This window comes from Lathyrus oleraceus, chromosome 3, assembly GCF_024323335.1.
Source record: "Lathyrus oleraceus cultivar Zhongwan6 chromosome 3, CAAS_Psat_ZW6_1.0, whole genome shotgun sequence".
Lineage (NCBI taxonomy): Eukaryota > Viridiplantae > Streptophyta > Magnoliopsida > Fabales > Fabaceae > Lathyrus > Lathyrus oleraceus.
This window is the reverse complement of record NC_066581.1, coordinates 339,294,008-339,319,448: the sequence shown is the minus strand read 5'-3', so window position 1 is coordinate 339,319,448 and position 25,441 is coordinate 339,294,008.

Here is a 25,441-nt window from a genome sequence, read left to right as displayed (position 1 = left end):
TAATAAGACTCTATGGGGATAATAAAAGAAAAAGAAATGTGTGGACAACACACGACTCTAAACTGGGGAAAAACAAAACTGACACAACGTGAACAAAACACGACTCTGATTAGAAAACAGAAAACAGACTGGAGGACTCACTGGGGAGTGAAGGACTCACACTGGGAAGGAATTCCAAAGGAAAATAAATCCATTGGAGAGACACAAGCTGACTCCTGAGGAGAAGCAAAAGAAAACTCCACTGGGGAAGTAACAAAGAAATGAGATGTTACCAGGCATACGGGTAACAAACTCAGGCAAATCTGACTCCACAGGGGGACCGAGGTCATAATAGGGAGCAGAAAGGAGGGAACACCAGGGATACCGGTTACTGGGTATATAATAGGTGACCGACCAAAGCGTGAATTGGATTTCACTTCCAAAACACTCATCATCCTGAAGAGAGCTAGACAAGCAAACTTGTTTATAGGATGGATATTCAATTCCACAAGGAAAATGAATCTTACTCTGAGGGGAAAATAATCAAAAGATCGACTCAAGAGTGAACGAGATATAATATCCATTACCGTCAGAACGTGGATAGAATACTCAAATGAGACATATTATTCATTACCGGCAGACCGTGAATAATATACTCGAAAGGAAAATTATCCTGAACCGGTTACTGGGTTGTTTATAGGATAAGATCCGAAGACGTGAATTGGTTTTCACTTCCAAAACACTCATCATCCAAAACACAAACTGGTTAAAGGATGGACATTCGATTCTACAAAGAATACGAATCTTACTCGACTGGGGAAGATCAACAAAGGACTCCGACCAAAGAGCGCATGAGACATATTATTCATTACCGGCAGACCGTGAATAATACACTCGCATGGCAAGAAACACCAGGGATACCGGTTACTGGGTATATAATAGGTGATCTACCAAAACGTGAATTGGTTTTCACTTCCAAAACACTCATCATCCGAAAGGAGGGCTTGAAAAAGCAAATCGACTTACCGGATGGGCATTCGAATCCACAACGGGAAAACGAATCTTACTCAACTGGGGACACAAACCCAAAGAGTGCATGAGATATAATATCCATTACCGGCAGACCGTGGATAAGATACTCGCATGAGATATATTATCTATTACCGTCAGAACGTAGATAATAAACTCGCATGGTAAGAACACCAGAGATACCGGTTACTGGGCATATAATAGGTGATCTACCGAAACGTGAATTGGATTTCACTTCCAAAACACTCATCATCCGAAACACGAATTGGTTAAAGGATGGATATTCGATTCTACAAAGAATACGAATCTTGCTCAGTTGGGGAAAATCAACAAAGGATTCCAACTAAAGAGCGCATGAGACATATTATTCATAGCCGTCAAAACGTGAATAATATACTCGAAAGGAAAAGACACCAGAGATACCGGTTACTGGGTATATAATAGGTGACTAACCAAAAAGAGAGACAATCGATACCAAGCATACGGGTAAACGAAAGACAACTCAAAGGATAAATTGCAAGCATCCGGCAATTATCCAACAAGAAAATATTCGACTCCGCAAAGGGACATAACGAATCTTACTCGACCGGGGAAACACAAAAGGCTTCGACTGAAGAGTGCATGAGATATATTATTCATTACCGGCAGACCGTGAATAATATACTCGCATGGAAGATTATCCACAACCGGTTACTGGGTTAATAAAGGATAAATCAACCGAAAAGAAAGGCATCGGGATACCAAACTAGGTATATAATGATGACCAATCAAAAGGAGCAACAGACATTACCAACAAAAGGGTAAATGAAAGGTGATCTGCTGAGGATAAATTGCAAGCATCCGGCAATTATCGACAGGGACTAGCTGGGGATGCATTGATATACAACCAATGATCCGGGGAACACAATCACTAGCAAACGGTGAAAGGACCCACTGGGGATAAAATTGCTAGCATACGGCAATTATCCACAAAAGACTTGCTAGGGATATAAGTGCTTATCTGAGCAACTTATACAAGCAAAGGAAAATCAACATCAAAGACTAGATGAAGATAACCACAAAAATCAGGGTTTACATCTACCGAATACGGGGTAGAAGACCAACAACTCCGCATGGGGATAGAACAAATCACAAATCCGCACGGGAAACCGAAATAGGGTTATAACAAACCACAAACTGCTGAAGAGCAGGAAAATAGGATTTTACAACTACCGGGTAGAGGTAGAAGACCAAAAACTCTGGCTGGAGAATAAAAGGTGTATAACCACAAATTCTGTTAAGAAAGCCAGGAAAAGTAGGACTTACAACTGCTGGTTTGTAGGCAGAGGCCCAAAAACATTCCGCTGGGGAACAACCCGCTGGGAAACACAAGACATTTGACAAATAGCCAATTCGTGAATGATCCGAAAAGACGGACTGAATCAAGACACGTCCTAATGAGGATATAACTCAAATAGGAAAATCCATCCCAATATATGTGTTGGGAGGAAACGGAAGAAAACGTCATCCACGAGGATATATCTCAGTGGGGAACTGCAGAAGGAAAAACAACATTTTCTGCTTATGGGGTTGACTCTATATGGAAAGATTTTTAACACCCGACATCTGCTTGGGGAGATCTGTAAAGAGATCTATATCACCCAAAAGCAGGAGACACGACAAACAAAAGATATATGGCGAGAAATGCAACATGAATATCTGAATGTTTTATGAATATGCATGAATATGCGTGATTTATGTTTGATGAATGCTGACAAAACAGACAATTCTAACACAAACAGGTTCAGGAACCAAACGTCCGGTATTATACTTCCAGGGGAAAAACCAACTGGAGAGCCAATCTGCGGAGATCCACATGCTAAAGAGCAAAGATCTGCAGGTACTGCTGAAGAAGCAGAGAATCATAGATATCAGGAAACAACCCAATCAGGGTGCAGAAAGTCGCAACGGGCAAAGCAGCCACCAAAACGAATCTGTAGGGGAACAAGAGAAGTCCCAAAGTATCTGCAGGGATCCCAGTGTCAACTGGGAAACAAAAGGTGCAGTGCACAAGCACGGACGGCTGTAGAAGCAAATCCATATAACTCCGCTGGGGAACAACCCGCTGAGGGAGAATGATATCATCCAAATAGAATCAAACTGCATAAGCAACTCTACTGGGGAAAACTGTCGGCTACTCTCTTGGGAACAAACCACTGAGGGAGGACAGATCAAACAAGCAGATTCTGCGACGAACCACTCCACTCGGGGAGAATATACAAAGCAAACTGATCACAACAAGTAGATTCTGCAATATAAGCCACTCTACTGGGGATCACAAACAGTCAGGAAATTAATCCACTCACTGGAGGCTAGAGCCATCATCCGACCATACTGGGGATTGGAGGAGTAATCAACGGGCGAAACTGCCACAACAAGCATTCTGCAGGCTAAGCTGAGGGAAAGATGGTTGAGCACATTGGGATATCAACCCAAATCAAAACTGCTCAGGAAAATAAATCCTGCTCTGCTGAAGAGAATAACTCTGATGGAGAGATAGCAACAATTTCCACAGACGACTTCGCCGGGGAAAGGGTAAAGTACCGGGTATCAAACCACTGACTTACCGAGTCTTCAAAAAGAAAACGATCGTGCTGAGGAAACAGACAATTCCTGCTGGCACACTGCATGGGGAAAAGAGGTAACAACTCTGTTCGCAACCCTGGTGGGGATATCAACAAACATCTCTACTCGCGACCCTGGTGGGGGTGTACCAATCAATCAGTTATACTCATGACTGCTGCTGAGGAGACAAATAAAGTCTGGGGAATATGACCCACTGGAGAAAGTAACGGGGCACCAGGATGACAAGCCATCAATCGCCGAAACTTCTCAAGAAAACACCCATGCTAGGGGAGAACTGCTGCTGGAGAAAACGAAGTCTTCAACAACACTCTGCTTGCGACTGTACTGGGGGAACAACCCCAACAACAACTTTGTTTGAGGAACAACCCCAACAAAGGTCTGAAGAAAGAAAATACAACCAAATCAGGAATATGAACAAATGTCTTACCTGTTGGGAATCATGCCACCCTCGGGAGAGCACTGAGATATTCTTGAGTATCCTTTCAATCTTGTGAATGTTCACTTTGTTTAAAACAAAAATTTTGAAAAATTTGATTTGTTTAAACAATGATATTTTATCAATTTAAAACATGCAAAACATTTGTTGAATTGAAACAAATAAGAGTGCAAATAAATTGGATAAAAAGCTCAAATTGATTTGATAGAATGGTAGTCTGCAAATGGCAAGACTCCATAGATCTGTACAAATTTGAAATCAGTGATATATATTGGAAGAGGGCTACATTGAACATAATGATCCTTTCTCTACCAATTTGAATCTCGATGTATCCGAAGCTTCAGTTGACGACGAATCGAGAATCTTCTGACGAAATGACGACTGATGAACCAGAAAGTCTTGTCAGGATGCAGTTACTTGCCAAATCCGTAATTTTTGCCTAGATTGCCCCAGAGTGAGGTACTCAATCTAGCGGGTATGCAAATATAACTTTTTTCAAGTCTCTAATTTTTGCCTGAATTACCCTTGCGGGTTCTCCACCGAGACGCTCATTTTTGCCTAAGCCGCCCTTTCGGGTTTTCAACTTAGCGAGCTATTCTGTTTTTTTCATTCTTTTTTTCATTTGCATATACTTTTTTTTTTTTTTTTTTTTTTTTTTTAGGCAAAGTATCTCTTAACTGCATCTGAATTCACAGGACGAGTGAAATCCTCCCCATCCATTGTTGTAAGCATCAAAGCACCGCCTGAAAAGGCTCTCTTAACAACATATGGACCCTCGTAGTTTGGAGTCCACTTGCCCCTGGAATCGGGCGCGAAAGACAAAACTTTCTTGAGCACAAGGTCACCTTCTCGGAACACGCGAGGCTTGACCTTCTTGTCGAATGCTTTCTTCATTCTCTGCTGATATAACTGACCATGACACATGGCAGTTAATCGTTTCTCTTCGATCAAATTCAGTTGGTCATATCGACTCTGAATCCATTCAGCATCTGTCAACTTGGCTTCCATCAAGACTCGCATTGATGGGATCTCCACCTCTACTGGGAGAACGGCTTCCATGCCATAAACAAGAGAGAAAGGGGTTGCCCCTGTTGAAGTGCGTACAGACGTACGATATCCATGCAAAGCGAATGGCAGCATCTCATGCCAATCTTTGTACGTGACAGTCATCTTCTGGATAATTCTCTTGATATTCTTGTTAGCAGCTTCAACAGCCCCATTCATCTTAGGTCTGTAAGGAGAGGAATTATGGTGTGCAATCTTGAATTCAGCGCACAACTCATCCATCATCTTGTTATTCAGATTGGATCCATTATCAGTAATGATCCTCTCTGGCACACCATAACGGCAAATCAACTGGTTCTTGATAAACTTCACAACCACCTGTCTGGTTACATTCGCGTACGAAGCGGCTTCAACCCATTTGGTGAAGTAATCAATTGCTACGAGAATAAAACGATGTCCGTTGGACGCTTTCGGCTCAATCATGCCGATCATGTCGATTCCCCACATAGAGAAAGGCCATGGTGATGAAATCACATTCAGGAGTGTCGGAGGAATATGAATCTTATCCGCATAAATTTGACACTTGTGACATTTCTTCACATATTTGCAACAGTCAGACTCCATTGTCAGCCAATAGTAGCCTGCTCTCAACATTTTCTTAGCCATGGCATGTCCATTGGAATGAGTACCAAATGAACCCTCATGGACCTCAGTCATCAATAGGTTTGCTTCGTGTCTATCCACGCATCTGAGCAAAACCATATCAAAATTTCTCTTGTACAGCACTTCACCACTGAGGTAGAAACTGCCTGACAACCTTCTCAAAGTTTTCCTATCTTTCACAGATGCCCCAGGCGGGTATACCTGGTTCTGGAGGAAATTCTTGATATCAAAATACCAAGGCTTGTCATCTTTCACTTCTTCAATTGCAAATATGTGAGCGGGTCTATCCAAGCGCATCACAGTAATATTGGGGACATCATTCCACCATCTGACAACAATCATGGAAGCAAGCGTTGCAAGGGCATCTGCCATCCGATTATCCTCTCGAGGAATATGATAAAATTCAACTTCTGTGAAGAAAGTTGAAATTCTCCTTGCATAATCTCTGTATGGGATGAGACCTGGTTGATTTGTCTCCCATTCACCCTTGATCTGATTGATAACCAAAGCTGAATCACCATAGACATCAAGATATTTGATTCTCAAATCAATGCATTCTTCAAGTCCCATAATACAGGCTTCATACTCCGCCATGTTATTCGTGCATTTGAAGGTTAGCCTTGCTGTAAACGGAATGTGCGATCCCTGGGGATTAACAATTACTGCCCCAATTCCATTTCCATATTGATTAACAGCGCCATCAAACACCATCGTCCATCTGGAACCAGGTTCTGGACCTTCATCAAGTGTAGGCTCATCGCAATCTTTCATCTTTAAATACAGAATTTCCTCGTCAGGGAAGTCATACTGAACAGACTGATGATCTTCAATTGGCTGGTGCGCTAAGTGGTCAGCCAAGATACTACCTTTAATAGCTTTCTGAGCTCGATACTCGATATCATACTCAGACAATAGCATCTGCCAACGGGCAATCCTCCCAGTTAAAGCAGGCTTCTCGAAGATGTACTTAATTGGATCCATTCTGGATATCAACCAAGTTGTATGATTTATCATGTACTGGCGCAAACGCTTAGCAGCCCAAGCTAAAGCACAGCACGTCTTCTCAAGCATAGAGTACCGAGACTCACAATCAGTAAACTTTTTACTGAGATAGTAGATAGCAAACTCCTTCTTCCCTGATTCATCTTGTTGACCGAGTACACAACCCATCGAGTCTTCAAGAACTGTTAAGTACATAATCAGAGGTCTTCCTTCTACTGGCGGAGACAAAATCGGAGGTTCAGACAGATAATCCTTGATACTGTCGAAAGCTTTCTGGCAATCCTCGGTCCAATCATGAGACTGATCTTTCCGGAGGAGCTTGAATATCGGCGCACATGTGGCAGTCATGTGGGATATAAATCTGGAAATGTAGTTCAAGCGGCCAAGAAAACCTCGAACTTGCTTCTCAGTTTTGGGTGCGGGCATCTCTTGTATTGCTTTGACCTTTGCAGGATCAACCTCAATACCTCTTTCACTTACCACAAAACCCAACAACTTGCCGGAACGGACTCCAAAAGTACATTTGTTCGGATTCAGACGAAGCTGGAATTTCCTCAAACGCTGAAAAAGCTTCAACAAATGCTCAATATGCTCCACTTCCGTTCGGGACTTAGCAATCATATCATCAACATAGACCTCTATCTCCTTGTGCATCATGTCATGAAACAAGGTAGTCATAGCTCGTTGATACGTGGCTCCGGCGTTCTTCAAACCGAAGGGCATCACTCGATAACAGAATGTTCCCCAAGGTGTGATGAATGTTGTCTTCTCCATATCCTCTGGTGCCATCTTGATTTGATTATATCCGGAAAATCCGTCCATAAAGGAAAAGACTTTGAATTTAGCTGTATTGTCTACCAACATGTCAATGTGTGGTAGAGGAAAATCATCTTTTGGGCTAGCTTTATTCAAATCTCTGTAATCAACGCACATACGGACTTTTCCGTCCTTCTTAGGAACAGGCACAATATTGGCCACCCATTGAGGATATGTCGAAGTCACCAGAAACCCCGCATCAATTTGCTTCTGAACTTCCTCTTTGATTTTCACTGCCATATCTGGATGAGTTCTTCTGAGCTTCTGCTTCACAGGCACGCACTCAGGCTTCAAAGGCAGGAAATGTTGCACAATATCTGTATCTAAACCCGGCATGTCTTCATAGGACCAAGCAAAGATATCTGAATACTCTCGTAGCAAGTTGATCAAATCTTCCTTAACAGACCCTTCAAGAAGTGCCCCAATCTTCACCAGGCGCTCACAATCTTCAGATCCCAAGTTGACTGTTTCCAAGTCTTCGAGATGCGGCTGAATGATCTTCTCTTCGTGCTCAAGGAGACGGGTGATCTCATCAGGAATCTCTTCAACGTCATCTTCCTCTGCCTCAAATACAGGGAATTCAAAATTGGGAGATGGCGTTGGATCATTATGTTCAATGGGTTTTAGGATCAACCTGCATAATGATTTTGGTTAGGAAAAACTCAGCATTTAAACAAGCAAATCATTATGCAGATGAAAGAATGTTGCTTTTATAGCTTTTATTTTTGTTTTTATGGTTTTTTGTGATCACTGATTTCATAAAGAAAAGCAAAAAGTGAAAACAAAGGAAAAACAAATGTTTTGACAATGCAAAAAATTGAATGAAAACATCATTGTATATATGCTTTGCCAACAATGTCATCACTTCTCCTTTTGGCATGGGAGAAGGGTTTTAAACAAAAGCGAACAATTTACTCTGATCTATGGATAACTGTAGGAACATCCACAGCGACCCAATTGTGGCAGACGCCACCAGGAATAACAAAATTGTTCAAATCTTCTGCATCTTCTTCTTCAATGATAGCAGCAGCTTCCTCTTCTACAGGTTGATCAGCGTGGATGAATCCTCCACTGGTGAACAGACCTTGCTCGTTGCATGCCCCAGAACCAAAGCCAATGCCAGCCCGGGATCGGTTATCTTCAAGTTCAAGCACTTTCCCTAATCCAGCGACTGCACCACATTCAATGGCCAGCTTTGCATCACGGTAGGAAGTGAATGAAGGAGACTTCTTCTCGATTGGTTCATCAATAGATAAAGCTTGAAACTGAGTTCCAACTTCATCCTCTGCGTCAATGTACGAGAAAGAAGACAAGTTACTGACCAGGAGAGCCTTTTCTCCCCCTACTACAACCAGTTTCTTATTTTTGACAAACTTCAGCTTTTGGTGTAGGGTGGATGTCACGGCGCCAGCCTCGTGAATCCATGGTCTGCCCAAGAGACAGCTGTATGATGGGTGGATATCCATTACTTGAAAAGTGATCTGGAAATCACTTGGTCCTATCTTGATTGGGAGGTCAACTTCCCCAATCACGGTCTTACGCGACCCATCAAAAGCTTTTACAACAACCCCACTCTGCCTCATAGGAGGACCTTGATATGACAATCGTGAGAGTGTGGATTTTGGCAATACATTAAGGGACGATCCAGTGTCCACAAGTACATTGGACATTGCATCAGATTTGCAGTTCATAGAGATATGTAAAGCCATGTTGTGGTCTCTTCCCTCCTCAGGGAGATCAGCGTCACAAAAGCTCAAGGTGTTGCAAGCGGTAATGTTTGCAACTATGCTATCAAATTGTTCCAGGGTGACGTCGTGATCAACGTATGCCAGGTCCAAGACTTTCTGCAGAGATTCCCGATGGGGTTCTGAATTCAACAATAGAGAAAGAATGGAAATCTTGGAGGGCGTGTGTAGAAGCTGGTCTACAATATTATACTCGCTCTTTCTGATGAGCCTCAGCATCTCATCAGATTCTTCATCAACAATGCCACTCGGGCCATCTGAAGAAACAGGAGTCTTTTGTACAGACGAGGAGGGTTTGGCAACATCAAGTGCCGGATTCTGAACATTCACAGCAGTCCCCACAGGACGCTCAACAGATTCAGAAGCAACAGCCTTAGCAGGCGCAGAAAAGACACGATCACTGCGGGTCAATCCACTAACATCAGCGATAGTGGTCACGGAAGTGGAAGGCAAAGGTACTTCAACCCCATCCTGGACAGCAACAGGATTGTATTTGAAAGGTACAGCTTTATCAGATGAATAAGGCACAGGGCCTGCCGGTTTGATAATCAAAGAAGGTGAAGCCTTAGGCTTGTTGCTATTATAACGAATAACAACGGGCTCAGGCAATTTGAACACCGGGGAGATGACACTCACTTCGGGCTCAACAACATCAACATTGCGATTCTGGAGAATCTCAATGGTACCTTCGTTCAACAACTTCTGAAGTTCTCGGCGAACCTGATCACAACCCAAGCGGTTAACAGAACAGACACGGCACTTATCGTGGTTATGCTCCAAATAACTGTGCTGACACAGCATCTTATGTAAATCAACCAACGACCGCCGGATATGGCTGACATATTTCACTTTGTACTTCCCAAGGTCTTCCTGGATCATATTCACAGATTTCCCATGCGAAGGCAATGGGTTCCTGGTGACGTTCGGGTTTGAGTCTTCAAAACTCAGGATTCCGCTTCTCATAAGGTCTTGCACCTTATTCTTCAGCGGGAAACAGTTCTCAACGTTGTGGCCCGGAGCACCGGAATGGTAGACACAATGCTGGTCTGGTTTGTACCACCACTGCGGATTGGCAGGAATAGCAGGAGGATCCCTGGGAGAAACCAATTTCCTCTCCAACAAGGAGGGATAAAGCTCTGCATATGTCATCGGAATAGGGTCGAAACTGACCTTCTTCCTATCATAGTTCACATTTGCTTGATTGGTCGTACTTCCACGAGGTTGGTAAGCCTGTTGCTGTGGACGCTGCTGTTGCTGTTGATATTGCGGTTGTGGATATTGCTGCTGATGCTGATACTGCTGAGCATTATCCTTGAATACAGGCGCTACACTAGCCACCTGATGCTGATGACCGGAATGTCGTGCAGGCTTCCTCTGAACAGAGGGTCTTCGATGCTTGGGCTGAGACTGCACAGCATGCGCTTCGCCTTCTTTCCTCTTAAACGCTCCATACCGTTTAGAGGAAGAGCTATCATCTTTAGCTAACCGTCCTTCACGGACACCTTCTTCAAGACGCATCCCCATGTTCACCATCTCGGTGAAATCAGAGGGAGCGCTGGCCACCATTCTCTCATAATAGAATGATCCAAGAGTCTTCAGAAAGATCTTGGTCATCTCCTTCTCTTCTAATGGTGGAGTGATTTGAGCTGCCAGCTCACGCCATCTCTGGGCGTACTCCTTAAACGACTCTTTGTCCTTTTGTGACATAGACCTGAGTTGATCTCTGTCAGGCGCCATGTCAACGTTGTATTTATATTGCTTGACGAAAGCTTCGCCAAGATCGTTGAAAGAGCGGATGTTGACGCTGTCCAGGCTCATGTACCAACGGAGAGCAGCACCAGACAAACTGTCTTGGAAGTAGTGGATCAAGAGTTGATCGTTGTCGGTCTGCGTGGACATCTTTCTGGCATACATGACCAGATGTGCCAAAGGACAAGTGTTCCCTTTATATTTCTCAAAGTCTGGGACCTTGAATTTAACTGGTATCTTAACACCGGGAACCAGACAAAGTTCGGCTGCTGACTTGCCGAAGAGATCTTTGCCACGGAGAGTTCTCAATTCCTTTCTCAGCTCGAGGAATTGATCGTTCATTGCATCCATTTTCTCATGAACATCTGAGCCCTCAGACGCTTCAGAGTGATAAATGGTGTCGTCTACCCTAGGCATGGTATGCACGACAGGAGGAACGGGAATAGGGACCGGGCTAGATGCCGGCATTTGAGCAAATGTTGGAGCTGGCAGATCGGGCATAAAGCCAGGAGGCATCCCCCAAGGAAAACCGGGAGGCATGGCATTTGGCTGATGGGCACTGACAGGCACCGATGAAGTAGTTATCTCTGATATAACCGTCCGCTGAACCGGAGTTGCTGGCTGAGGAGCAGGCTGATTCTGGGCAGCAAGAAGTTGCTCCATCAGAGCGCCAAGTCTGGCGACTTCATCCCTCAAACTCTGGTTCTCTTGTTCCAACTGCTCCATAATCCTTGCAGAGTTGACTCTCGTATAATACCGGTGAGTCAGCTTGTCTTCAAAATAAATGAAGAGCAGAGGGTTAGAACCAGAAGACCAGAAAAATGGGTACCTGTTTATGCAAGAATGATGCATGAAATGCTTTGTGCAAATGCTTTGATTTTCAAGGAACCCTCAGGGTTTTGTTTGCAATATTTTGAATATTTAAACATTTTGATTGCTCATGGAAAATATTTCATTCAAAATATTAAGACAAAGAAATACAGCATTCTTTTAAATATTACAAAGAGAAAAGGTAAATGACATCCTATGGATCCCTATTAGCTCGGGATGCTGGAAGACGAGAAGTGTACAACTTCTTGATCTCTCTCTCATAGGCGGCCTCCATATCAGCTTTCTCCTTTGCAAGTTGATCATACTTCCTTTTCCAGAATTTGGATGACTGAGGAGGCAGAGAAGTCCAAGCGTCGTTCGGATCGTCGATCACTCGGTGCTCGAGAAATTCAATCATATCATCCTTCTCCTTGAGCTGCTGCAGCAATTCCTCTCTCTCGCGGATCCAGGCACGCGAAAGGTCTTCTTCTCTCAACTCCTCTACACGTTGGGTAGGGAGGGTTGAAGGCCCAGCCACATCCAACAGTGTAGGTCTCGGATGATCATACGGCATCAGGTAGGTAGCAGCCCTCTGTCTGACCCAAGAGGTGTATGGCTCCAAAGCAATGCAGTTCTTTGGACCCAATTCATTCCTACCCTTTATGCGAATATTGCGCCAAGCGCGGACAAATCTGGCTTTCAGGCCTTGGGGATCTTTACCCTCCTGAAAGAACACACCTTCTAACAGAATGTTATGGGGTTTATCCTTTAGGGGGAACCCAAGCTGACGACGTGCAAGCGTAGGGTTGTAGGTAATTCCACCACATGTACCAAGAAGAGGCACATTGGGGAATTCACCACAAGAATCGATGATCTGAACGGTATCATACACGCGATCATACCAGGTGATATCATCATTGGTGAGAGACATGAGTCTCTGAGACCACCGTAGACATCCCTTGTTCTCCTTGAAAGCAACTGTCTGCGGCAAGTGCGAAATAAACCACTTGTACAGCAGGGGTAAACAGCAGACAATAACTCCTCCATTCTTCATATTCCTCAGATGCATGGAGACATATGCATCACCCAACAAGGTCGGAACCGGATTAAGGACTGAAAAGATCCTAATGGCGTTCATGTCGACGAACTTGTCGAAGTTGGGAAACAGCACCAATCCATAGATGAGCAATACGAATAGAGCCTCAAAGGCATCCTCACTCATGGCCTTCCCATAAAAAGTGGCTTGAGCAATAAGGAACTCAGAAGGAAAACCCTGAATTCCGCCTTTGGTAGTCAGATTAGCTCTAATCAGATCTTCATCTATGTGCAACAAGCTGGAAATCTCTCGAGCGGATGGAATACTCTCTAAGCCACTGAACGGCACTTGATCCAGAATAGGAATCCCAATAAGGTGAGAGTATTCTTCCAGAGTCGGCAACAACTGGAAGTCCGGAAATAAGAAGCAACGATAGAGCGGATCATAGAATTGAGCAAGAGTGCTCATCAATCCCTCATCCACTTGAGTAGTCAGCAACGGCAGAAGCTTCCCATATCGAGCTTTGAAACCCAAGGGATCTAATACATACGATGTCAGATTCCTTAACTCTTTTACATCAGGCTGCTTGAAGCTGTACTTCTTTGTATGCCTTTTTGGTCTTTCCATGTCTGAAAATTTTGCAAATAACCCTTTAAGTTCCTTGAAAATTTTCTCTTTTTGATGACATGAATGCGGATGAATGCGTGAATGCATGAATGCAACAAACACACTCAAGGATCAAGCAAAGCACACCAAACAAAGGTCGTGGGAAAGCTCTATGTATCCTTAATATCAATCATCCATTTTGGTGGATTTAGGTTTTCACCTTATCGACACCCAAGTTCCATTGATATTAACGGTACATGAACCGGTTCAGACATTCTTAATATCAACCAGCCGCTTTGATGGATTTTAGGTTTTACACCTGATCCGGGATCCATTGATATTAACAATGTTTGAACGACTCAACCACGAATCATGGGTTTGTTGAGAGTCACGAGCATGGAGTCTCGGTTAAGAACCACCCAAAGGGAGTGTACTAGGGTTTAAACCTGCCAGACATGTTCTATCAGAGGTTCCCATAATCATCGTTTCATCTTTCGAATATTATCGGAGGAACGAATACTCGTATTCCAAGAATATTCTCAAGAGAAACTCTTATGAGTGTAGTATCGCGTGACAATCGTATCAGAACTGACATCTGAACGACCTCCGCACTACGGTCCTAAAAATAGGCCAAGATGGGTTTGGTAAACTAAGGTCCTTGGCTTCTGCGGAACATGATTGAAAGAATAATGCCTAACCACAAATAACTTGTGTGACATTATTAGTTCAACATGGCCTCCACCAAGTGAATGGGCTCGCAAGTCAACTGGCTAAGGACTACTCCACACCAGTCGACGAGACTATGCCATTCTCCTATCCTAGAGTGCACTCGAGTTCGGGTACAGAACTCATCTCACAGATCACCAAAGCACACAGCAAATGTATATCAAGCAATTCACACATTACAATCAATACATTCATCCCAAATTGTACAAAAATATGTCAGATAAACAATAACAATATAGCACAACAAGGGTGAAAAGTAGGCAATACAACCAGGGATTCGATGTTTCCCCAGCAGAGTCGCCACTTTTCTGTGACGGTGTATTCGTCGCTATATGATCTATCGATTAAATCATAAGCTATGAGATACATTGAAATTTTCGAGTCGCCACCGCACTTTTATTTATCCAAAGGACTGGCTAAAAAGCGAACAAAAGCCTAAGAAGTTTTACACGTAGAAAACTAATAAAAAGATCAGAGAGTCTGGGTAAGGGGTAAATTACGCAATGGGAAGGTGTTAGGCACCCACTACGTCCTAGGTACTCCTAGGGAGCCCTTTTCACACATGTTGTAAAATATTGTTATTTGTTATGACATAAAGATTGTGCAAACATGATTGGGATGGTGAGAAAAGAATATACAAGTTTTATTAGGTTATTGGGTTATTGGGTTCGAACGGATGAACCCGTTGCCTACGTACCTTCCATCAAAGGTAAGGATCAGAACGCCGTAGTTCGGCTAAAAGATTTCCAAAAGTGGGTTAGGTTCAATTTTAAACACAAACCCTAGGTCTTACGTTATCCACGGGAGAAAACTCAACCTTATACAAACAACAACGTCCACCATGTGAGAACGGCTTCAACTGGCCAGGGAGGGGTTAACCCTATAATAGGCGAGGAAGACTTACAATTCAATCACTAAAGACAGAAGGTGAGATTAACATCAACCACTAAGATAAATCAAACCTATAGATCATGTATGAAAAGATTAATGGACAAAGCCAAAACAAGTGAATGAGTGGAGTTACTGATTATGATTATGAAAATGGAGTCAAGGTATAATTAAGATCAATTCAAATAAGTATTATGAAATGGATTTTGGAAAAAGTCAAGGACTTGGGTCCAGGTTTTTAGTTTGAAAACATGAAGATGTTTGCACAACACTTATGTCAAGTTTGAAAGATAGAGTGTGAAAAGTCTAGGACATAGTGAATGATGGATGGATGAAGATGGAAAGTAAAACTTCTTAGAAGGTTCACTTCTTGAAATCATATAGCAGATGATTCAAGTGTGTCCTTTGGAATAGCAATTAATAATAACAAACAAACAAAGCAAGCAAAAGCGGATATCGGATGCCAATCACTGGTCTTATACCAATCTCCTAAAACAAAATGGGATATCAGAGGCCACTCAATGGTCTTACACTAATCTCCACAGGAAAAGAAATAAGAAGCGGATACCGGATACCAATAGATGGATTTACACCAGTCTCCTAAAACAGAACAGGATATCAGAAGCCACTCAATGGACTTACACTAATCTCCTCAAAAGAAAACAAAGATGAAACATGGAAGTCAATTGCCAATCTAACTGGACTTAGGTTAACTCCACAGTATGCTCACAGGAAATCCAATGCCACATCACAGGGACTTACAATAGATCCTCACATACAAGAACAAAAGCAACAACATGATCACAGGAATGCAAATGCCAACTTACAGGGACTTATAATTGCAACCTCTCACACAAACAGATGAACAAACTATGATCACAGGAAAGCAGATGCCAACTTACAGGGACTTATAACTGCAACCTCACATACAAATCAAACAGATCAAATTATGTCATTTTCATTTTGCTCATTTGAGCCATATCTTGTGATTGTATATATTGTTTGTGCATTTTAATTTTGTTTGTGGTCTTAGGACCTTAAAATACTTAATAATAACAAAAAGCCTAAAAAATGTCTGGTGGACTATTGATCTTGATCTGAACTATTGGATTTAGGATTAGGCAACATTCCCTGTGCAAAAAGGACTTGGCCAATGCCAACATTTTGAGACCAAGTTATTATGAACTAAGCCTTCATCTGATGCAAGCCTTGGACTTTGTTTAAATTCATTTGCTACTTTGTCTTTGAGCTAATTGTTAATTTGATCTTGTGTCTGATGCTTTGTTCTGAGTTGATCAAGGAATGTTTCATCTGATACATGAGAAGACAAAGAACACTGCTAGCTATGGGAATTGCTTACTTGGATGTGGCTATCTTTATTTGATGCCTTGTTCTTCATAATATATAGATATTGCTAACTGATCCTTGATTATTGCTTGATTCAAAGTCCAAAGGGAAAATGGGTTTTCTATATGACATTCTTATCTGTTGGATTGCATCCCATTGGTCAGATCTTTTCAACTCTTAACTTTTAATTTGTGCTTAGGATAGCCTCTTCATCTCCTCCCACTTCTTAAATTTAAAAATCTCTTCCCCTTTTTCAAAAACTTTCTTTGCTTGCGATTTCAAACTTAGACCTTATTTTAAATAGAAACTTTGGCCTTATACCAATGGATTTTCAAACTTTTTCTTAAATCAAATTTGTAAATAAACTTAACCATATTGACTTAACATTTCAAAAATACAAAAAAAAAACTAACAACTTCACTCAACTTTTGGCCCTTTGTTCCTTTCTTATTAACCTTTTGTTAAAAGCAATTCACCAACTTTGAAAGTGTTACCACGAACTACGAGGTTCTAATCCCTCATTTTTATGTTGGTACATAGGCACAAGTTCGAAGGTCTTGTCAAACACAAAAATATAATTAATAAATTCTCTTCTCATCCCTAGACTCTATTTTTATCAAACATCATTTATACCAAAAACACATACACACATAAAAAAAGGGTTCCCTAGGAGTACTTAGGACACTTTGGGTGCTAACACCTTCGTTTTGTGTAACCCCATTACCTGTAATCTCTAGCATTTTATTAGTTTTGATTTGAAAACTTCTTATCTTTGGGTTTTGTTCGCACTTTTCCCTTTTCCTTTTGAAACAATAAAAGCGAGGTGGGGACTTAGGTTTCATTGACGTTAAGCCTATCCATAGCTTGATGGTCATGAGTTTACCGCTACAGTAACTTAAAAAGTGAAAAAAAATAAGAGGAATAAGAAGACGAAGTTATATACGTATCAACAAAAATCAGAGGCAAAGACTTGTACCTGGAGAATTGAAGGTATCTCTGGGTTTATTTATTCTTCTTCACTAGCTTACTCTGCAACAACCATCGAAGCAAACCAATGCTTAGTAGGTAAAAGCAAAGCAACTCAAATATTCATATTTTTCTTCATTCTTGTTACCATGTTGTAGCCTAGGTCATGTAGAACCATAACCCATTGATTGTTGTTTGATACTTTGCGCGTGTACCATTTAACTTTGGTTGAAACGTGTTTAGGGTTTTCTGATTTTGTGTTGAATATAAGGCATGGTATGGGTTCTGAGAGGTTTAAAGGTTAGTTTGTGGTACACAATAGGGAAAGGAGCATGTCCATGGTGGAATTTTTCCATTTGGGCTCTATCGCCGCCAGAGGCGACACCCGATGCAGCGGAAGCGAAACTCGATAACAAAAGAGAAAAATATAGGGCTGAGGTGTTTGAAGCATAAATGTTAGATCCATATCTCCTCCCCCTCTATTCTGATTACAGTTGGGCCTTTCCCGTTAAAATTCTATGCCCATCACTACTTTTACTTCAATGCACCCAATTAATTGTTGATCCACCCTCATTTTTGTTAGGATGAACAAACAAAAACAACAAACTTGGGCCTTCAATTCCCAAAGGCCCATCGCCATTTTTTCTTGGCCATACACCCTCTTCTCCATTCTGCACCACTGGCATAAGGGTGTTTAATTATTGCCTTTTTAAGAATTTTACTTAGGTTTCAACGACTTAATTATAATGTAATCTTGATATTTTCTTAGGGTTTGATTCTAATTATAAACTAATATTGGCTTTAGAATAACATGAATAAGCTTTTGGTTATTCCTTTAGTATAAACATAATTTAGATTTAGGTTTTAACCCATGGTTATGTGCTAATTCTGATTGAACTTTGATCATGACACCGTTTTTCCCTTTTAGTTCTTCTAGTCCATAACTTGACTATTGCATGAATTGAAAATATGGTTGTATGATGCTTGATTTTATTCATGATTAATTAATTAGTTAATTGATTAAGCATGATCCCTTAGGAATTTAGTCTTGATTAATCATTTTGGCTAGCTTACTAAATTTTGAATCTAAGGGATAATTATATGATTTTAATACCATTTTTGTGTTATAAAAGCTATCTTGCCAATTATATTGATAATTCACAAATTTTGGTCAAATTTACCCATTTTCATACCATTTTAATTTAGCTTGTATGCTCATTAAAATAAAAATTATTTTTCTTAATAACCCATAAAATACATAAAAATACGATGTAAATTATGCGCCACGAGCCTTAAGAAAATGGAGAAGAATAAGCGGGTGCATTCTCTTCCTTATTATGAATATCTTTGGATACGAGACGTATGACCTAGTTGTTCAAAGTATTCATCTTCATTCATAGACTTTAGTGCAATTCAAATCAAGGCAATTTTCAAAATTAAAGGATGAAAAAGGTTTAGGTTCTGTATTCTTCCTGATTCCCTGTATATCTAGATACCCAATGTATTTGGGGATCATCTAATATGTGTCTCCTAAAAAATAAATCACAACCATTCAAAATCTATTTTTCTGCCTTATGGCATTCAAAAACATTTTAAAAAGAACATGGTATTTCCCTTCTACCACAGAACAAACAACATTTAAGCCTCTCATACGTGAGCATTCAAGCAACATTTAACTGCTAGAATGTGAACATTAACATCGTTCAATAAAAACAGCTAACGAATACTATTTTTCAACCCACGAACTACGAAGTTATGATTTTCTCATTGCACTATGGAAATATGTAGGCATAGGATTTCGAAATCTTGGCAAGCACATTAATTAAAAACTTATTTTTCTCCTTAATTAAAACCAACCGCAAGTATCCTTTAGATAATAACACTCATCCGCACAAACCAATCAAAATGGTTCCCATTGAGTACAACAAATGTCATAGGTGTTAATACATTTCCCTTGCATAATCGACTCCCGAACTTGAATTTGGTTGCGACGACCTTTTTTTTTACTTTTAGGGTTTTATCAATATTTTCACATTTCCTTCGGAATAAATAAAGTTCGGTGACGACCCTGTATTTTTCACGGCGCGACAGTTGTCACGTTCAAATTTTCCCCGACCATAACCTTATCCTCAACTATGTTGGATTCTTTCTTTTTAATTTACTTTCTTCCTTTTCCTTATTTGCATCTTGAATAATTTTTCTGTCTATTTTTTCTTCTAGTGCTTCTCCTTATTCCCTACAAAAGGTGTAGAGATTCTTTTTAATTTACTTTCTTCCTTTTCCTTATAATTTACTTTCTTCCTTTTCCTTATTTTTTCTTGAATTCACTTCTTAGTGTTTAGATACATGTCTTATTTACTTTGTCTTCACCTTTGCAAAAGGTGTAGAGATTCTTTGTGTATCCCTACTAGATGTTGCATTTTAAATTTTCTAAAAATCATATTCATCTAATGCTTGATAGATGAGGAAAAGAGTTTTTGTATTTCTTTCTTGAGACCTTCAAAAAATTATTGTGTGCTTAAGTTAAAGAATTCTCGTCTATGATTTCTTGTAGCCTTATTTTGACAATGTCTCACACATCATGTGATCCAAGAAGAGCCATCATTTTATTATATCCATTGTCATAAATACCCCAATTAAAAAGTAGAACTTAGAAGGATGTTGTTCCATTGTTCGTCATGACTATGGAAGGATTTGTTAGTAAATATTAAACTTGATGCTACTTTTTTTAAAATGAGAACATTATATTAAGATTTTTACGAGTCATTGAGGCTGAGAGAATATTTGAGTGAAGGACAACTTCTATTAATTAAGAGTATACTTTAATTATTATTAATTTCTTTTAGCTATTGGTCTAGAGTAAACACATACTCAAATATATTTTTTTCCATGACGAGGGAAATATTGTGACAAAGATTCGAACTTGGAATTTCACATAAAATGTTCTTAGAGTCAAACAAATGGGTTATAACAACGAAGAATTTAAGTCTTATTTATGAAGAAAGCATATCTAGTATTCAATGTGTTTGTATTTCTAAACATATTTTCTAAGTGAACATGTGTATTTAGTTTTAAATAGGTGCAAGAAGGTGTAAGTAAGAAATTCCAATTCAACCAAAATAATCTTAAGTTCAGTGAAATAATTTGAATAGAGAGACACCAATTGAGAAGGAATGAATATACAATGTTGTTTGTCAATTATCGCTCCAAAGATTTTTTTTCCCCTAATTAAAGAGGGGTCATTCCTAATATATATGTTTCATAATGTATTCTCTCTACTTTTAAGTCCATAAACTTCTTGAGTTAGAGTACATATGGTGGTAACGGGTTTTTGAAGTTTGAAATTCAAAATGTCTTTATATCCTTCATTTGAGATTTCTTATTAATTGTCTTTCAATTTTTAGTTTTAATCTTACTTTTTGTAACTGGATTATGACTTTGTTGGAATTTGGTGATCTTTCGTTTTTGGTTAAGGGTAAGCATGTGGGGTATTTCAAATGTGAAAAAAAGAGTCAGGAAAGTTGATCCATTATCTCCTCTTCTCTTTTGAATTATAGAGAATGTTATGAGTATATTTATTTCTTCTCTTGTGCATATTTGTAATATATCCCCCATGTTTGGTCCTAGAGGATGCTCTCCCATACCCATACTCTTTATGTTGATGATATCATGGTGTTTTGTAAGGGTAATAAATCCTCTCTTCAAAATCTTGTGAAGTTGTTCCGATGCTACAGGGAAACCTCTAGGCAATAACTCAACTTAACTAAATACAAGTTTTGTATTAATCCTCTTCATACTAGAATGGTATACATCATTTCTACTATTCTTGGTTTATAGGTTGGTCAAGTTCCTTTTGTTTATCTTGGGGTTTCCTCCTCCATCTAGTATGGTATCAAACATCAATTGAACACTATTAGGGACCGTTGTAGATAGATTATTGTTATTGTTCAAATATTCATTTTTAGGATGATAATTGATTGTATGATTCTTCTTTGGATGAGGCTTTGCAAATTCCTCCTAGATCCATCTTTTATAATGGTTTTTACATAGTACTACTTGGTTTACCCCTCAAAACATTTGTGACAAGCATCCTGGAATTCTTGAATGAATTGTCTAAAGTGGTGTTACCGATATATTATGTTTGATATGAACATATATGTGTAAATTCTAGCAATGGTGTCCTTACTTTTAAGGTTGCCTACGAGTTTTCTCTAAAAACAAATTCTTCAGGGGACAAATGTCGAACACAATGTCCTAGACAACTGGTTCGACTTTTTATACCAAAACCCACACAATTAACACAGTTTAACTTAAACAAGATGGTGGCAACAAAGGAATAATCAACACAATAATTGGTAATCAGTTTAATACAACAACACCTACGTCTAGAGGGTTTGCTTCCAAACTAAGAAACGAAATTCACTATTAGTAGCTTAGTCATCAAAGACCATGAGTCATCACAGACTGCTAAAGACTTTGATGAAGCTACTTCTGATTAGCATTAGTCTTTGATACTCCATATTCAGATTCAAGCTTTTAAATAAGATCAAAAACTTTTTCTTTGAGAATAATTAAGTCTTTGAAAGACAAAGGATAAGACAGGCAAAACAACTCATTTAGAGAGTTAACTTGAAAAGAACACCTTTCTGATCAAAACTTTTTAAGCCCACGATAATTGGTTCTGAATAGAGAATAAGAACAAGGATATGAAAGAATATTTTCCACCTGTTCTGAAAAGTCATACACAGACATATTATTTAAGATAGTTATGCATCAAGGAGATAGATACATAGACTAGAGTAAATAATATCTCATTTATGAAAAGTTGTCTAAATAAAGACAAAGAGTTTAGCAATACCTTAGTGTGGCTTCTGAAAAAAATTGTTCCAACAATGTTCTTATTTATGAGAATCAGTCTCAAACACTCTTGTTGTTGAACCTGGTCATCATTCATCACAGTCTTGGAGTAGTACTAGTAGTCATAATGTAGTTTTTCTGCTTTTCTTCAAACTTAAACTTTCCTTGCTCTTTCAGAGTTAGGATAAGGAACATATTATTTCCTCTTGTTGTAGGATGTAGTCATCTATTGTCTAGACATTAGGACAGATGCACAATCTTTTCCTTTTAGCATATCTGCAAACGCAACTTTAGATTTTTCGTACCCACAATTTTATAGGTCCTTTTGTGTTCGTTACTCTTTGCCTTATCTTAAAATGTGCCTTTGCCTTATAGTAATGTCTAGTCTTATTCCACACTTTCTTTTTATAGAAATTCTATCTTGGACAAGATTTGACATTACTTTCTAAACTTTTTAGAAGCTTAGATCCAGAAGTTTTAGGTATTGGTTTTCTTTCAACCTTTGACATGAAGGTATTAGGCTATGAATTCCTTTGACCTTTTGACCTTTCGATCATAGTGTCTAGTTTCATCAAAACCACTAACTTTGAGATCTCAAGTTTTGACTTTTGCATAACTTTTGACCTTGAGGTCTCTGGTTCTATATCAATCAGTGCCTTTGACTTCTTTGTTATTGACTCTAATGGGTTCAGAACTTTGATCCCTTAAACATCAGATATAATTTAGATATTAAGCCTTTTATCAGCATAGCTTGAATAGGATGGTTCTGAGAGTTTCTTTCATATCAAGGTTTTGCAAACAAAGCATTTTTTATAAAAATTCCAGACCTTCTCCTTTGCTCTTGCTTGCTCCATAGATCATGGTTGCAAGCTTAGTTCTGTTGAGAACTATTGTCAAGAAATTTTGAGGATCTATAGCAGTTGGATTTCCTTCCAATGTCTCAACGTTTTCTTTAGAAGAATTTAATTCTTCTTGAAGAAAATCAAGTTTTTTCTTAACAACCTTCATGCATTTTGCCTTATCTTGGTAATAGCTTATGAAATCATGAATAAGATCAGAACAAGATAGGTCTAGAATATTGTGACGGTGTATTCGTCGCTATATGATCTATCGATTAAATCATAAGCTATGAGATACATTGAAATTTTCGAGTCGCCACCGCACTTTTATTTATCCAAAGGACTGGCTAAAAAGCGAACAAAAGCCTAAGAAGTTTTACACGTAGAAAACTAATAAAAAGATCAGAGAGTCTGGGTAAGGGGTAAATTACGCAATGGGAAGGTGTTAGGCACCCACTACGTCCTAGGTACTCCTAGGGAGCCCTTTTCACACATGTTGTAAAATATTGTTATTTGTTATGACATAAAGATTGTGCAAACATGATTGGGATGGTGAGAAAAGAATATACAAGTTTTATTAGGTTATTGGGTTATTGGGTTCGAACGGATGAACCCGTTGCCTACGTACCTTCCATCAAAGGTAAGGATCAGAACGCCGTAGTTCGGCTAAAAGATTTCCAAAAGTGGGTTAGGTTCAATTTTAAACACAAACCCTAGGTCTTACGTTATCCACGGGAGAAAACTCAACCTTATACAAACAACAACGTCCACCATGTGAGAACGGCTTCAACTGGCCAGGGAGGGGTTAACCCTATAATAGGCGAGGAAGACTTACAATTCAATCACTAAAGACAGAAGGTGAGATTAACATCAACCACTAAGATAAATCAAACCTATAGATCATGTATGAAAAGATTAATGGACAAAGCCAAAACAAGTGAATGAGTGGAGTTACTGATTATGATTATGAAAATGGAGTCAAGGTATAATTAAGATCAATTCAAATAAGTATTATGAAATGGATTTTGGAAAAAGTCAAGGACTTGGGTCCAGGTTTTTAGTTTGAAAACATGAAGATGTTTGCACAACACTTATGTCAAGTTTGAAAGATAGAGTGTGAAAAGTCTAGGACATAGTGAATGATGGATGGATGAAGATGGAAAGTAAAACTTCTTAGAAGGTTCACTTCTTGAAATCATATAGCAGATGATTCAAGTGTGTCCTTTGGAATAGCAATTAATAATAACAAACAAACAAAGCAAGCAAAAGCGGATATCGGATGCCAATCACTGGTCTTATACCAATCTCCTAAAACAAAATGGGATATCAGAGGCCACTCAATGGTCTTACACTAATCTCCACAGGAAAAGAAATAAGAAGCGGATACCGGATACCAATAGATGGATTTACACCAGTCTCCTAAAACAGAACAGGATATCAGAAGCCACTCAATGGACTTACACTAATCTCCTCAAAAGAAAACAAAGATGAAACATGGAAGTCAATTGCCAATCTAACTGGACTTAGGTTAACTCCACAGTATGCTCACAGGAAATCCAATGCCACATCACAGGGACTTACAATAGATCCTCACATACAAGAACAAAAGCAACAACATGATCACAGGAATGCAAATGCCAACTTACAGGGACTTATAATTGCAACCTCTCACACAAACAGATGAACAAACTATGATCACAGGAAAGCAGATGCCAACTTACAGGGACTTATAACTGCAACCTCACATACAAATCAAACAGATCAAATTATGATCACAGGATAACAGATGCCAACTTACAGGGACTTATAACTGTATCCTCACATACACACAGATAAACAGAAGATATGAGTGACCAATGAGGTCTTACACTCTATCCTTCCATATCACAGGAGCAAACGCCAAAGTAATGGACTTACAATTGTCCTCAATGGGCAAACAATAATGATAACATCACAAAACAAATGAGATGATCATGCACTAATGGCAATTGATGATGATGATAAATGCATAGCATACAAGCAAGCAAGTGCACATGAAGCAATCAATCAATCAATGAATAGCAAACAGCACACTCTATAGCCAAACAATGGGGGGCTCACACAAGAGGGTTTGACTTTGAAAGTCCACTGTAATGGGTAAAGGTCGCTCTTAACCTTGCCATTGAGAGGCTAAGGTGAAGCAGATGAAAAGGAGATGAGGGGTGTGCCTCATTGCTTCTATCTCAGATCAGAGAGAGCATCAAAGAAAGTGTGGGAGTTCAGAAAGTAGGAACTCTCTCCACATTATGGACTCGATTAGATCTTGGGTATTTATCTC